Source organism: Anolis sagrei, chromosome 4 (assembly GCF_037176765.1).
Source record: "Anolis sagrei isolate rAnoSag1 chromosome 4, rAnoSag1.mat, whole genome shotgun sequence".
Classification (NCBI taxonomy): Eukaryota; Metazoa; Chordata; class Lepidosauria; order Squamata; family Dactyloidae; genus Anolis; species Anolis sagrei.
In genome coordinates this window covers 198,333,574-198,345,399 of record NC_090024.1, presented here as the reverse complement: position 1 = coordinate 198,345,399, position 11,826 = coordinate 198,333,574, and the positions used below count along the sequence as shown (strand labels likewise).

The 11,826-nt window shown below is 40.9% G+C and overlaps 1 long non-coding RNA gene across 1 annotated transcript in view; it reads left to right on the top strand.

The window, feature by feature from the left end:
- The first annotated feature begins 1,327 nt into the window (after window positions 1-1,327).
- The window catches only part of LOC132772629 (uncharacterized), a 132,716-nt gene continuing 122,217 nt past the window's right edge, over window positions 1,328-11,826 (top strand). The window contains exons 1-2 of the long non-coding RNA XR_009631248.2: window positions 1,328-1,429; window positions 3,478-3,626. This is a non-coding gene — a long non-coding RNA (uncharacterized lncRNA). The remainder of the gene's footprint in view (window positions 1,430-3,477; window positions 3,627-11,826) is intronic.

The window sequence follows — 11,826 nt, the reverse complement described above, 5'->3', positions numbered from 1 at the left end:
TGTATGTGTGTTTGGATGGTATAAAGCGCCAAGTGTTTATCATAAGAGAACAAAGCCCCATACCTAGGCAAACCACCACTTTAATAGCATTTTGCTGTTTTCCAAGAAAAAAAGTTTCATAACTACAGTTGGCATGATTTTCTCTTCCATCTGCTGCTCTTTGAACTATACTGAGGCTGCTTTGGAAAGATCTCTGACTTTTTGAAATTATTTGAGGGGGCATAATACACTGTCGCTTGGAACCCACAGCATATACCAATACATAAAAACTGCAAGAGCAGCCCTTCTGAGGCCAACATTCAAACAAAAAAGATCAGCATATTGAACTGGATTTTAAATTCTTGTAATTCTGAGAAAAGTCTGGGGGGACCCAGAAACATCTGTGTCTTTAACTGACACAACTTCAGTACTATGTGGGAAGCAATCTTTGCTATAAGACATTAGACTAATTATTTCATATGAGATTGTGTGCTAAGACTTCAGTGCAATGGTGTAGAACATCCAAGCTGCCTTCTTACCATTTAGGGATGTACACAAGTGCATGCATTTTGAATGGTTGCTTAATTTTTTTTTAATCACAGCACAAGTCGATAGAAACACCGAAAGAACCATTCTTTTCTTGCAAAATTTGTGCAGCTTCATTTCACAAATCTACATTTGCAAGGCTGAAAATGGGAAATGACTGAACATGGTCCACAAACAGAGGCCAGAAGCCAATGAGTTAGATGCACCACCATGTCTGTTCCAGTATGTCATTCTTTGTTACCATGCCTAAGGAAACAGCAGCCTCCAGAGCTGTCAGTCTGGTAAATTTTATCAGTGGAATATGTCATTTTCTCCCTCCCCTCAAAGAATAAAGAAACCAATTATTTCTCTCTGTGTGGATCCCCTTTGCCAGAGCCAAATAAATGCTGTGCAGACCTGTGCTTGATTGCAACATTGCTTTTGTATTCCGTTTAAGATTGCTTCATCTCTTATCAGGGACACAGGAAGGCTCTGAATTGTGTCACCTTCTCATCATTGCCAATATTGTCATAATTTGATATGGGGAAAAAAGATGCATGCCATTATATCCTTATTTGATTTTTCAAACATGTTTCAGCAGTCCACTGAACTCATACTAATGCATTTATCTGATTTCTTTCCACTCTCTTGCCTGAATATACTTGAAGAAAGTATTTCAGATAGACTTTCTCTCTCTGACACATAAACACATACATACATACACAGAATGGATTTAGGAAATACTTTCTCAATTTACAAGGAAAACAGCAAGCTCTCTCTCTCTCTCTCTCTCTCTCTCTCTCTCTCTCTCTTTAGGAGGAGGACTAGCAGCAGAAGGAGCAGCATTGGCAGTAGCGGCTGAATATGCTTTTTACCAATCTAAAAAACAAAATAGATTGTCAGTGTTGCTGGGAATAAAGCAATGGTAACACACATAGCCCTATTTTCTTTTCAGACTCTCAAGTATTACATATTTCCAAAATATATCCTGCTATGTATTTCACTCTCCTTTTTTTTTTTACTTTCCTCACCCACTCTTTCTTCTGTGTTTTTGTATTTTTTTTCCAGTTTGCCACTTTCGCACTGCTCTGTTGTCGCACTTCTAGCCAAACTATTAGGATCCAGCAATTGTCTATTCCTTCTTCCGTGTTTTGTTTTTTTTTAAAGATGGGGATATCTCTTCTTCAAAAGAGATTAAATGACAAGACTCCCTGTGGTGCCATAGGAGAGCTTGGAAACTTCTACACTGTGTTGTAAATGGGAAATATGAGGTGCCTGAATGACTTTTCAACATTTGTTCTAGAGTCTCAAATATGGGTTGCTGTAGTAAGAAGTCCAGGTTTCTCATAGAAATGCTTCAAATATTCATTGGATTTATAATTTATTGCCTCCCCATTTCTCCTCCATCATGCATCCTGTTTCTTAATGTGTGATATCTACCTTCCAGAAATCTGTTGTCTCCAAGTGGAAGAAAATAAAATGGGGGATGAAATACTATATGTATCAGGGTTTCTTGTTCAAAAGTATATAAATCAGGGTGCACAGATATGTATGTTTTTATACAAGCAATCCTGGGAGTATCTAGACTGTAGAATTAATATAGTTTGACACCAGTTAAATTGCTATGATTTGATTCAATGCTATGGAATCCTGAGATTTGTAGTTTGATGAGGCACCATTACTTTTGGGCAGAAAAGGCCAAAAACTTTGTAAAACTACAATATCCACAATTTGTAACATTGAACCATGACAGTTAAAGTGGTGTCAAACTGCAATAATTTTACAGATTATATTGGTTCCACCCCCCCCCCCCCAAGGTATCAACATTCATAAATGCTCAAAGGCCATTATATACAATGGTATAATACCTGTAATATTTTCCCTTCTGCTCATTTCTTCCTGATGTGCACATGCCAGGTCTATTGTTGCAGCAGTTTCTTCATGAAATCTCATGGAGTAATATTTTTGGACTGCAGTAAATATTCATTGAAGAAGAATACTCTTTCATGATCCAGATATTTCCTGGTGTGGCAGGTTTTTTTTTCAACTCATCCTTGATAATTTTTCCATGGGGTTTGAAATGTTTTTTTTTTCTCAGCAAGGTTTATCTTACCTTACTCAAATTAACAGGCCACGAAGAGATTATTCCTCATGAAAGCCAAGTGATTCCATCCAATATGAATAACCCTTCCTCCCAAAAATATAGATCAGAAATTGAACATAAGCAAGAGCACAGTTATAACTTCATTATGTTCCCTTTCCCCCCACCTCCAAAAAGCTACACAATATTGTGTTGATATTTTCTTTCTAGTAATATTGCTATTTTTGCCTGGCAGCTCCTTTTTCCATAGCTGTGGGCTGCCTCAGTAAGCACATAGCTCACAACTCACTCTCTCAGGGAGTATTTGTTAACTACCAGCCTTTGTAGCAATATGGAGAAGCTGGAATGGGAGATGCTGAGATGGGTGCCTGAGGGCAATATATTATTTGAGAGCCAAATGTAAAAATCAAAGGTTCTTATTTCTGTTTTTCTTTTCCCATTTGATTCTCTTGGGTTAGACTAGTGATTGGAAGTTTCACCCATTGCTTCAAGGCTTTCTTTGACAAAGGAGTCTGCATATATATGGATGTTGGGCAATTCTGTTTCTTAGAAAATAGTACCCTGTTTGCAAGGGCATATGATTGGCATTCAGTGCATATTCCCTTATGCTTTTTGCGTTGGCAAGGCAGTCAAAGATTCCTGCAAAGGTGGATTCCTTAGCCTCAGGGACAGTTGTGTCACTACTAGTGCAATCTTATCCATGCCCATGCCCACTCAGAAATAAATCCCATACTGTTCAGTGTGGTTTATTTGCAGTAATGATGAATAATTATTGCAATCATACAATGTAATTCTTACTTAGAATTGTGCCAGATGTAGGGGATTAGGATTAGGCACAAAACTATTCTCTTATCAGAAATACCTTGTTGCAGGATTGACTGAGAGCAATCTGCCATGTGGAACTAATCTGCCAAGAGAAGAACCAAAATGAGCATGGAAAAGGAATGGAAAGAGGGAGCAGAAGAATTAAGCCAGATCCAAAGCACTTTCAGTTACAATGCTGTCAGGATGTTAACCCAAGGTAAGAGTACTCCTAAATAACCACATATAAGGATATGTGGTGGCAGGGTGGCAGGCCCGTACCCAGGACTTCGTTTGGGGGAGGGGCTGATTTTTTTTCAGGGGAGGTTTTGGGGGGGCTGAGTTTCGGGGGGGGGGGGCTGAGCCTGAGTGAAAGAGGGTCTAGCCTAGCAAACCTTTTGTATCATTACCCCAATACCCCCATGCATATGGGATATATTGAGTATGGTGATCAGATCATGATATGAATGAACATAACAGTTTAAATAATGCACCAGTAAGGCCTTTTCACAAACCACCATGAGAATTTCGGGGGGGGGGGGGGGGGGCTGAAGCCCCCCCCCCCCCGGCTACATGCCTGCAGAGTGGGATTTGGATTAAACACAGCTTCAGTATGGATTCGACCTTGACAATGGGTTTCTGTGAATGTTTTAGGCTGTATACCCATGTTCCAGTAGCCTTCTCTCCTGATGTTTCAACTGCATCTGTGGCCGGCATCTTCACAGGTCATTTGGAGTTGAGGCAAGTGGAGTGTATCTGTGGAATGTCCAGGGTGGCATAAAGAACCCTTGTCTGTTTAAAGCAAGTCTAAATGTTGCAGTTAGCAAACTTGATTAACATTAAATAGCCTTGCAAAGTTAATCACTGAGGGTATTTGTAGAGGTAGCCTGTCTGTTGTGACTGTTTTGGAGGTGTTGATTGTTTGCTATCTGGAATTCCGCTGTTTCTGAGTGGTGTTCTTTATTTACTGTGTTGATTCTGGTGGTTTTTTTTAAAATACTGGTAACCAGATTTTGTTCCTTTTCATGGTGTCCTCCTTTTTTGTTGAAATTGTCCACATGCTTGTGGATTTCAATGGCTTCTCTGTGTAGTCTGACATGATGGTTGTTAGAGTGGTCCAGCATTTCTATGTTCTCAAATAATATTCTGTGTCCAGATTGATTCATCAAGTGCTCTGCTATAGCTGATTTCTCTGGCTGAATTAGTCTGCAGTGCCTTTCATGTTCTTTAATTCGTGTTTGGGTGCTGCATTTTTCTCCAAAAAAGCCATGTTAAGGTAAATCCCTTATTGCAAAGATTTTAAGCAGTCCAGAATACCCCCCCCCCCATTTTCAACATTTAAGAAACAATTGTTCAAGTATTATTCCCATCTTGATGTCACAGGTGATGGGCTCTTATGCTTAGATCATATAATTCAAATAATATGTACCGAGTCTAACAAAAGAGAAGAAAACTATCTGGTTTTCCAAACTATGCAGCAAACAAATGGAAATATGTTTCTAGCTTTTAAGAACATATGGAAGTTGTATTCCAAACAAAGGAAATGTTTCAAACCATTTCAATTCACTATGAAACACATTTGCACATTGTACACATGCACAGAAAGAAAAAAAATAATCAAGAGAGGAGAGAGAAATATTAATCCCCTTTGGCCTGCAGATTATAGAACAGTGTCCAGGCCCTACAGTCTGAGAATCTAAGTTACTGCTGATAAAAATTCATGTCACAGGATACCAGCTGTAAGTTACATTTGGACTTGAAGGCTGTTTTCTATACGCTACATACAAACAGCTTCTTTACCTTCAAACTGGACTTTCATGGGCAGATCCTTTAACTAAAGACTTGAAGTCTTGCTAATTGTTATGATGAACACACAATTATATTTATGAATGTGCCTTTTGAAAAATCTTGCTTAATCTCCAGTGTTTGTATTCTGCTGAGACATACTTTTCATGCACACCAAACAGACTCCATTTCTAAGTTTCCCTCTCTATCTCAAGGCCAGTGACTCTATACAGAATAGCAGAAAGGAAATGATTTGCCAACTGCAGACAGGAAGTTCCAACTGGTTGAAACTCTTATTATATGGTCTGATGGTTCTTAGAACAACAGGGGACTGTGTGACTTGGTGAAACTGTAAGCAAAAAAAACAAAAAACAAAAAAAGGCTCACAGGTGTTCTACTTAGCTGTACCCAATAGAAACTGATAGCCAATTTAGTTTTCTTGCTCCACTTGTCTGCTTGAGACAGTCACCCAGGAAGCTGTTGCAGATGATGTGTCCTGCCAATTACAAACCCATAGCTCTTGTCAGAGCTGATATTATCCTTGGATGCAAGAAGCATGGCTCCCAAACACAGAGAATGCTTAAAGGTTTCTAAGACCTTCATCTGGCAGTAGTGTAAGTGAATATACTAGCACAGACCTTCAGAGGAGATAACCAACCAAGTCTGTTATTAGGAGCTCAAATGAACTGGAAATATATTTGTGACCCGTTCAGGCACCAAAAGTATGCTTTGCTGTCCATTTATTTTCTCTCGAAGGTCAACATAAAATGAAGTTCATGTAAAAACACTTGGTGACTTCCATTAGTTGCAAAGATGTTACATAGGGTGGTGGCAGGGGGATAGTGGCGGAGACCATTGATGTGTGAATGCCCCAAGTTCATTTTGTAATTGATTTTTTCTTCCTGCACTTTCTTTGAGAACTTAGAAAAATAAGATTCCACGATATGTGTGTGTTGAATGTAGAAGCACTGGTTGTCTGGCTTGTTTAAGTGTGAGAAAGCTCCTTGCAAGCTCCCCCTAGTGGACCTTCTCCTTTCTAAAAACATTCATTTGAAGGCATGGGACTGACAGCACTACTAGCGGTCTTATCTGAAATAACTGGATATTTCATTTTAAAGCAGTAGATACTCCTAGAAATGTTCATAGATCTCCAGCGCTTCCACTCATTACTTACAATTCAAGACTCTGGAAACACAATTTTAATTAATAAAAAGTAACAAAACACATAAAAACAAAAAGTTATACAATAAAATGTGTTGTTGTGTATATTTTTGCCCCCTAACAAATATATACCCTCCAATGCAGTTGTATGGACATAGTGTTAGTGCTTTGAATGTGGACAATGTTTTCCAGCTCAGATTTTAACTCAATATAGAGAATCATTTATTGTGATTCACTCACCCCCTTATCAGTTGCAGTAACTACTGTGATGACAGAAGAAGGTCATCAAATTGAATTAGATAGGCTAAATGCTTGAGTAAGACATCTTTACATGAAGGTTCTTCCTCAACATCCCCATGTATGCTGGCTCTGCCCCTTTCAATCATTTGATTGACAAGGTCTGAATAGGAATTCAACTTATATTTCTCATGAATGTGACCAAAACTCTTTACACAACCAAGGACCCTGATAAAACAGAATTGTTTATCATAATTGCTAGTCCAAATAAAGCAACCCCATAAAGCATCACTAGATAAAAATCAGCAATGTGGCTTAGTAGGAAACTGCCAAGCTCTGGTGATATGTATAGCTTTCATTCAAAACACAACACATGTAACATCAAGTCTGAAGTTGTAGAAATAATTGCCTCAATGGCCTTAATCCTACTCACATGTTACTTTAAGAATGACAGAAATGAAGTAAATGACAATATTTATCACCTTACCATGCATTACATTGAAGATCTATTCAAATAGATTTCTTGCTTCTAGTTTTATGAAAGAAACGGCTGAAGAAAATAGATTATTTACAAGTAGATATTAAGGAGAAAATTGCTTATTATTCCAGTGCTCCAGGGCTATATGAGACAAACGTCCTGCTAGCACTGGTGTGAGAAATTACTGTTCCACAAGGTTTGCTTGCCTTGCAATCACTCTCTTTGCTCATACACAGAAAAGATGTAAGAAAATAGGCACATATAAGTGGACATGCATCATTCTCCTTGGGGGCAAGCCTGTCATCATGCCAGAAGAAGACAACTTGGCAAATGATAGGCTGGATTTCTGCTGGCATAGCTTGACACTCTCTTTAGTGTACCCAGCACTCTGTAACCCACTGAAAGGTGGCTTTATATATGAGGTCTAGAATAATGGATGGAAAGAACTTATAGACCAATTGGAAACTGGTATTATATTCTCGCCCTCCTAGAACTGACTTGTTTAACCCTGCAGAAAGAGCTTTATTTGCTTGTATCATCTGGACTCATGGTTCAGCACTTATCAGATTCATAAGTGTGTGTGTGTGTGTGTATATATATATATATAATATGGAGATACATCAGAGGCTCTTTTTACAAACTGCTGTCTGAAGAAGAAAAACAATGATGCAAAGAAGCTCGGCCTGTCATTGAACATCAAGACGACCCCCAACTTTTCCAGTTAAAATATAGCTTGGGATATATTCGCCATATAAGACTACCTCTCTTCCAACATACACCAAATAAAAATTTAAAAAGCATCAGATTGATTTCAATATAGTAATTTTCCTATTACTGTACCTCCTTCTCTGCCTCTCAGATCTTGCACATGCGCACCTGCACCACTTCACTGCAGTCTTCAGGAGTGAGATCTGAGAGGCAGAGGAGGAGGTATGGTAATAGGATACAAGGGCAGGCCAGACAGGTAAAAGAGGTATGTTTTTCTGGACCCAGAGCCACTCTATCTCTTTTTTTCCATACCCCGGGTGCCCGGACACCTGCAGCTTGCTCCACCCTTCACTTACACCTTCCCAGTGAGGCACCCTTTCACCTCACCATCGGGACTGCATTAAGTCCACAAATACTGATGAATGACTACTCCCATGTATAAGACTACTCCCGTGTATAAGACTACCCCCATGTATAAGACTACTCCCGTGCATAATACTCCTGCTTATAAGATGACCCTGCGTATAAGACGACCCCTGACTTTTGAGAAGATTTTCTTGGGTTAAAAAGTAGTCTTATACACCAGAATATAACGGTATTATTATTATTATTATTATTATTATTATTATTATTATAGCTTGTAGGCCACATTACCCAAATAATCTTTTTGTCCTTTTGAAAGACTTCCTAAAAACTTTACTGCCTCTATTCTGCATGAAATTATGCTTCCCCAGCTTTAATAGAAAAAAACTTCCTCCTTCCCTTCACTCCTATTACAAGGAGTGCTTCCCCAAAGTAGATGAAAAATCTGTTTTCATTTACTTATGTCAGAAGCAGACTGAGGGTATAGTTGTAATGTATTTAAAAACACGAAGAAAGTTTTAAAAACTTGGCCTCATAGTAAATGTTCTTTGACCAGTAGTTGGCCATTTGGAGTGCCTCTGGTGTTGCTAGAAAAAGGTCCTCCATTGGGCACGTGGCAGGGCTCAGGCTGCATTGATAAAAGGTTATTGTGCTTTGATCTTATCCACACTTGCATGTCGTGGACTCCACTTTGTGGTCCTATTTCTTAATGTTGGCTCTGCATTTCATGCTGCCAGAGCACAGTGTGTTCAGCGCTTTCCAAGTTGCCCAGTCTTGTGTGCTCAGGAGGGTGTCTCTCATTTTACCCCCTCAATGAACTGTCACTTTGTCATGGTGAGGGGGCTTGCATTTTCCAATGAACCTGCAGGCACAATGACTGGAATCGTGCACTCCCAGGAGTGGCTGCGGGGGAGGTTCCAGACCAAGCACAGTCCGAAGACCTCAAGGGTGGAGCAGGCGCAGGATAACATGGTACATGTTACAATGGCTGTGAAGGCGGAAGAAGGCTGCAACAGATTGAGAAGCCACGGTCTTTGTGTTTAACTACACCACCAGTGGAACCTCACTCTGTGTAGACTGTGTGTTGATCAGTTGTGCACTGACCTCCACACATTAAAAAAACTCACGCACAGGCATCTTCCAAATAAAATAAAAACAAACCAACAAAAGTCCTATGGAGATCAGCGAGTGGCGACGGGGGCAGGACTGTGAAATCTGGAAGCCCCTAGTCACAAATTGGCACATGGGTGGTGGATACGGACTCAGTCGTTCTACCTCAAGGTCCGAGGCAGTTGAGTAGTTCGGCAGCTGTATCCATGACTGAGCAGCCCCTTTTAGGACCCACTCTGCTCACCACATGGGGAAGGGGCTAGAAAAGGTGCCCTAAACATAGTCTGCCTCTCTTATCCCTGAATGGACTGCTGCTTCCAGTGGGGTCACCACCCTGCGGCCAAAAAAGAAAAATGAACTTCGGTACATGGAACGACAGACACTGATGGACAACACTGACAATGAACGCCCTGAACGCAGAACTGCCATCATTGCAAGGGAGCTGGGATGCTTTAACATCGACATAGCAGCCCTTCAGGAGACCCGGAGAGCAGGAGAGGGACAGCTGAAGGAAGAAAAAGGAGGCTATACCTTCTTCTGGAAGGGACTGCCCAAAGAAAACCAAAGAATGAACAGAGTTGGTTTTGCTATCAGAAATGATCTGGTGAAACTGACTGAAGCACCCAGTGGCATCAACAAACGACTCTCAATCCTCCAAATTGATCTTGCCAAAAACCAACAGGCAACCATCATAACTGCCTATGCACCAACACTAGAAGCTGATGAAGACATCAAGGAATTTTTTTTACTGTCAGCTGGACACCGTCCTATCGGAGATACCTAAGGAGGACAAAATCCTCCTCCTGGGGGACTTTAATGCAAGAGTCAGGTGAGACTTCGACCTGTGGCCAGGGACCATAGGAAAATATGGGGTTGGAAACAGCAACTCGAATGGCTTCTCTCCAAATGTGCAGAACACAACCTTGTCATCACCAACATGCTCTTCTGCCAGAAAAACAAGCTCAAGACATCATGGAAGCACCCCAGTCAAAGCATTGGCACATCTTAGACTACGTAATCATACGTGCCAGAGACTGCCGTGACGTGCTCCTCACAAGAGCCATGACAGGTGCTGATGACTGCTGGACAGACCACAGGCTAATCAGATCCACGATGGCTATCAAGATTACCCCCAAGCGCAGACTCCAAGGAAGAAAGACAAGGCACAAAATGAACACCCAAGCCCTTCAGGAGCCCTCCACATGAGCCCTTCTCCAAACAGCACTCAAGGACCATCTACTCACAGAACACCCAAAAATGTTGAGGAACATTAGAACATTGGAAGATCTCCATCATCCAAGCCTGTGAAGAAACTATTGGATATCAAACCAAGAAACATCAAGATTGGTTTGATGAAAATGACAATGAGATCCAACAGCTAATTGACAAGAAAAGGAAAGCCTTCCAAACATGGCAGAGAGACATCAACTGTATTGCTAAGAAAAAGATCTATGCCAGTGCAAAAGCTGAGGTCCAAAGAATGACAAGAGAACTCAAGAACTCGAATGGCTTCTCTCCAAATGTGCAGAACACAACCTTGTCATCACCAACATGCTCTTCTGCCAGAAAAACAAGCTCAAGACATCATGGAAGCACCCCAGTCAAAGCATTGGCACATCTTAGACTACGTAATCATACGTGCCAGAGACTGCCGTGACGTGCTCCTCACAAGAGCCATGACAGGTGCTGATGACTGCTGGACAGACCACAGGCTAATCAGATCCACGATGGCTATCAAGATTACCCCCAAGCGCAGACTCCAAGGAAGAAAGACAAGGCACAAAATGAACACCCAAGCCCTTCAGGAGCCCTCCACATGAGCCCTTCTCCAAACAGCACTCAAGGACCATCTACTCACAGAACACCCAAAAATGTTGAGGAACATTAGAACATTGGAAGATCTCCATCATCCAAGCCTGTGAAGAAACTATTGGATATCAAACCAAGAAACATCAAGATTGGTTTGATGAAAATGACAATGAGATCCAACAGCTAATTGACAAGAAAAGGAAAGCCTTCCAAACATGGCAGAGAGACATCAACTGTATTGCTAAGAAAAAGATCTATGCCAGTGCAAAAGCTGAGGTCCAAAGAATGACAAGAGAACTCAAGAACAACTGGTGGACAAAGAAGGCTGAAGAAATCCAACATCTGGCAGATACCAGGAATGCTCAGGAATTTTTCAAAGCCTCAAAGGTCATCTATGGACCAAGAAACCATGGCACACAGCCTCCACGCTCATCAGATGGAACCAAACTCCTGAAGGACCAAAACTCAATTGCACTACGTTGGAAAGAACACTACCAAAGCATCCTGAACCGCAGCTCCAATGTGGCCAAAGAGGTTCTCTCACAAATCCTGCAACAACAAACCAGGAATGAGCTTGCAGCACTGCCTAGTTTGGAAGAAGTCAGCAATGCCATCAGCCAACAAAACCTGATGGGATCCTTGCTGAAATCTTTAAAGAGGGAGGACCTGAGCTGACACAACAACTCTACCAGCTCATAGAAAAAGTGTGGGTGAATGAGAAAATCCCAGCAGATTTCAAGGATGCCACAATCATCACCCTCTTCAAAAA